The following is a 4,866-nucleotide window of genomic DNA, read 5'->3' on the forward strand; positions in this document are numbered from 1 at the left end:
GTGTATAAATCTTTATGTCAAACCCTAATAATTTACTGGAAAAAATTTTTGAAAACAGTAGAAATTTTTACTGGGTCACAGGTCACAACTAATTTTAAGGCCCTGATATCCAATTACATGAATTTGAATATAGGCTCTCCAACTTCATGTCTCTGTGACTTTAAATAAGTTACTTAACATTTGTGTGCTTCAGTTTTTTGATCTGAAAATTAGGGATTATAGTATTACTTTCCTTATAGGTTTGCTATGAGGATTGCACTTGATTAATTAAGAGTACTAAATACCATTTGTAGCATTCAATATATGTTAGCAGTTATTACAATTATTATATTTCCAAATTGCCCTTTAGAAATGTGTCACTTGTAAACTCTTATTGATTTTGTAGCACACATTTTAAAGAATTCTTTTTGTTGTTGTTGAAGCATAGTTGACATACAATATTATATTAGTTTCAGGTGTACGACATAGTGATTTGACATTTATATGCATTATAAAATCATCACCATGATGTCTAGTTACCATTTGTCATAATACAAAGTTATTACAATATATTGGCTATATTCCCTGTACTGTAGTTACATCCCTGTGACTTATATATTTTATAAGTGGAAGTTTGTATCTCTTAATCCCCTTCACCTGTTTGGCCCATTCCTCCCCTCACTTCTGGTAACCACTAATTCTCTGTATTTATGAATTTGTTTCTGTTTTGTTTTGTTCATTTGTTTTGTTTTTTGAGATTCCTCTTGTGAAATCATGTGGTATTTGTCTGATTTATTTCACTTAGCACAGTGCCCTCTAGGTCCATCCATGTTGTCATGAATGGCAAAGATTTCATTCTTTTATATGGCTGAATAATATTCCACTCTGTGTGTGTGTGTGTGTGTGTGCATAACATCTTTTTTTATTAAGTTTTAAAGTTTTAAATTTTAATTCTAATTCAGTTAATATGCAGTGTTATATTCGTTTCAGGTATACAATATAGTGATTTAATAATTCTATACTTCATTCAGTGGTCATCACAAGTGCACTCCTTAATCCCCATTACCTATTTCATCCATCCCCATGCACCTCATCTCTGATAACCATCAGTTTGTTCTCCATAGTTAAGGGTCTGTTTCTTGGTTTGTGTGTGTCTCTCTCTCTTTCCTTTTTTTTTCCCTTAAATTCCACATATGGGTGAAATTATATGGTATGCATTTTTCTCTGACTGGCTTGTTTCACTTAGCACTATACTGTCTGGCTCCATCCATGTCATTGCAAATAGCAAGATTTCATTCTTTTTTATGGTTGAATAATGTTTCATTGTATATATATACCACATCTTCATTCATTCATCTATCAATGGACATTTAGGTTGCTTCTGTATCTTGGCTATTATAAATAATGCTTCATTGAACATAGGGGTGCCTGTATCTTTTCAAATTAATGTCTTTGTTTTCTTCAGATAAATAACCAGTAGAGTTGCTTGGTCATATGTAGTTCTATTTTTAATTTTTTAAGGAACCTTCATACTGTTTTCTATAGAGGCTGCACCAATTTACATTTGCACCAAAGTGCACAAGAGTTCCCTTTTCTCCAAATCCTTGCCAACGCTTGTTATTTTTGTTTTTATTTTTTGATATTAGTCATTCTGACAGGTATGATGTGATATCTCTTGGTGGTTTTATTTTGCATTTCCCTGATGATTAGTGATGTTGAACATCTTTTCATGTGTCTGTTGGCCATCTGTATGTCTTCTTTGGAAAAATCTCTATTCAGGCCCTCTTGCCCATTTTTAAATTGTGTTGTTTCTTTCCTTGGTGTTGAGTTGTAGAAGTTCTTTATATATGTTGGATATTAACTCCTTATTGGATATATCATTTGTAAATATATTCTCTCATTCAGTAGATTGCCTTTTTGTTTTGTTGATAGTTTCCTTTGCTGTGTAAAAGCTTTTAGTTTGGTGTAGTTTTAGTTTGTTTATTTTGCTTTTGTTGACCTTGCCTAAGGAGATCAAAAATTCTTAATGCAGTATTTAAAAGTTCTTAATATAGTCAATATGCTAATCTTTTGCATTATATGTTATACGTTTTGTTTTTCATCTTCATTTTAACTTTTTTATATATTTATGAGTCAAGTCTACCTTTACAGTCATAGATGAATGCTTGTCTACAAATACTTCAGAATCCAAGAAACACACAATGCGGTTGACATTTCTTTGTGAAAATTAAGGACCCAAGACAAGGCTCAGCATATATTTATTTGTCCATGAGGTGGATAAATCCACTGCATCAGGACCTGTGAGCATGGTGAGGATATTTCTCAAGAAATATTTATGAATGTGTTTCAGAATTTTAATGAAGATTTGCTTAAATCTCCAAAGTTCCATCCCCTAAATTAAGGCTAAGGTGATTATGATCTGGAAATATTTTAAAGAAGTTGTAAGCAGTTTCCCACCTTCACCAAAAATAAAAATCTCTATTTAGCATTATAAAAGATCAATTTTCTTTCAATGTCATTTGTGATTTATGACAACTACAGTATATTGACAGACTTTTGGGAGTATATCCTGTTTTCTGTGGTATAAGCCAAATATCTAAATTATACAAAAGTTATTAAGAAATATCTGCTTTTTCAAATTGTATCTCATTTTTCAGAATTTGTGACCTGCTCTCACTCTGGCAGTGGTGTTAAATAACAGGTTTTGTATGAACATCAGTAACCAAAAATCTTTATCTCATGTAGAATATACCACAAATGATCTAAGGCTGAGGAGAAATCAATAAAGCTTTCAAATTCTCTTAAATAATTTTGAACCAACTGTAACATCAGATGACAATAAGTGTAAGTTAGTTAAGAGTAGCTGTGCTTGAAGTCTTCTGCTTGTAAAATGTTGGTCTCTAAACCCTGATATACTCTGAAAATGTTAGGAAGAAACTGATGTAAAATTTACATGTGGTGCTCAATAAACAGATTCATAATTATGGTACGATGAGGATTGTCACACAGATATGTCTTTATCTGAACTCAGATTGCATTTGTGATTATTTCCAACCTGTTTAGGATTTAATTATTGTCTACTTTTTGATTTACATATGCTAGTTTTCTTCCAACTAGGTGGAAGCTTCCAGAGAATACTTACCACATCTTATACTTCTTTTGTGTCCCTGACATTTTTAATAGCCTAGCACACCTTTTAAGTGGTTAATAAACCTATCGACTAGTTAAAATTCTTTTGCAGATGTTTGCTATCATTTTCTTTTTTTAAGTTGAAAAACCATTTATTTCACTGGAAAAAAAAAAAGTGATCCAACTCTATGTATCTACCTGTCACAAGCCTTTGGGCCAAAAAGACTCAAGAGCAGCGACACTCTCACCAAGGTCATTCCCAAGTTCAGCACCCATTGGAAGCAGGAAGCCAGGAAGCAGCACAACCCCCACCACAGTTTCTGCACACAATGAGGCCTGCTGGGAGAACAGACCATAAATGGGAAACTACAGAAGTATTGAGGAACAAGAAAAACAGGAAGATGGGCAGAAGGGAGGAAAGGCAGAGGTAGTCTGAATTTAGCAAGGTAAATTAAGGTCCACAGTTTCGTACTGAACCTACAGAGCCAAAAACGTCCCAAAGATGGGATACCATGAAGCGTGTATTCTCATGCACAACTCCAGCTCCGAATTTCAGCCCACACACATCCCACCTTGAAACTCTGTGTTGTCAAGGCCTCTGATGGCCTTCACTGCATCCTCTGCCTGCTCCATGTGTAGGAAGGCATAATCTTTTACAATGTTACATTTGATGACTGGACCATATGCCTCAAACTTGACCCAAAGCTATTTGTTGATACAGGTGGGACTAATGTTGCCCACATTCAACTCTGTGGAGGTTTTACTCTCATTCTTGTTGGCTTTCACATTGATATTCACCCTGAGTGGCTTGTAGGGTGCAGGTTGCTATGGATCCTCAGCTGCCGTCTTGTCCTCTATGTGCCCAAAGCCATAGTTCTTTTTTATTTTTTTAAGATTTCTTTAATTTATTTGAGAGAGAGCAAGAGAGAGAGAGAGAGAGCAGGAATGGGGGAGGGCAGAAGGAGAGGGAGAGAGAATTCCAAGCAGACTCCAGTGTGCAGCAGAGGTGGGGCTCCATCCCAGGACCTTGAGATCATGACCTGAGCAGAAACCAAAAGTCAGGGGCTTAACCGACTGAGCCACCCAGGCACCCCCCAACATGATAGTTCTTAATGATGTCACATTCCAGCACCTTCCCATACTGCTCAAAGAGTTAGCAGATCTGGTCTGTGGCCTCCTTGGGCAGGTTTCCAATGAACAGCTTCATCTTCTGAACACGGCCCATAGGGAACTCAGCAGGGGCTCCTCCTTGCAGTGCAGACATTTCTGACAAAATGCTAAAGTGGCAGCGGCAGCAGCAGTGACTCTGGATAGAAGTTGCTATCATTTTAGATAGATGAGTAATCAGGTGACCCTGGATTACACAGTGACATCATTATCCATGCAAGAAGCAATGCCTAAAGCTGGACCAGTTAGGCCATTCTTCTGTACTGATATTGGGCCATCATAGGGGAGAAATTGGGTATTTTCTTATTGATGTTTGGACTTGTCTGTACTTTAGTCTTCTTTTGGAAAGATTGAGAAGAGCAGTTTTTTGGAATTATTGAAAACCTAGAATTTTAGCCTTAATAAGCCTTATAGTCTGTTGTCTTGGAATTTACTCATTTCTCTTTATAAACAAACATCTTTTATCATTATAAAATTTTAAATTATTAATATTTTAAGAAAATGTATCTTTTTTCCAATTTGGAACTTGAAAACCACACCATATGAAAATAATTTTTTACAGATTCAATTTATCTCTTTTCAGGTTGATTG

At 35.4% G+C, this 4,866-nt stretch overlaps 1 pseudogene; it reads right to left on the bottom strand.

The window, feature by feature from the left end:
- Positions 1 to 3,534: 3,534 nt before the first annotated feature.
- LOC118022563 lies at positions 3,535 to 4,435 on the bottom strand (annotated as a pseudogene).
- Positions 4,436 to 4,866: the final 431 nt, after the last annotated feature.

Source organism: Mirounga leonina, unplaced genomic scaffold, assembly GCF_011800145.1.
Source record: "Mirounga leonina isolate KUSES-001 unplaced genomic scaffold, KU_Mleo_1.0 Mir_176, whole genome shotgun sequence".
NCBI classification, from domain to species: domain Eukaryota; kingdom Metazoa; phylum Chordata; class Mammalia; order Carnivora; family Phocidae; genus Mirounga; species Mirounga leonina.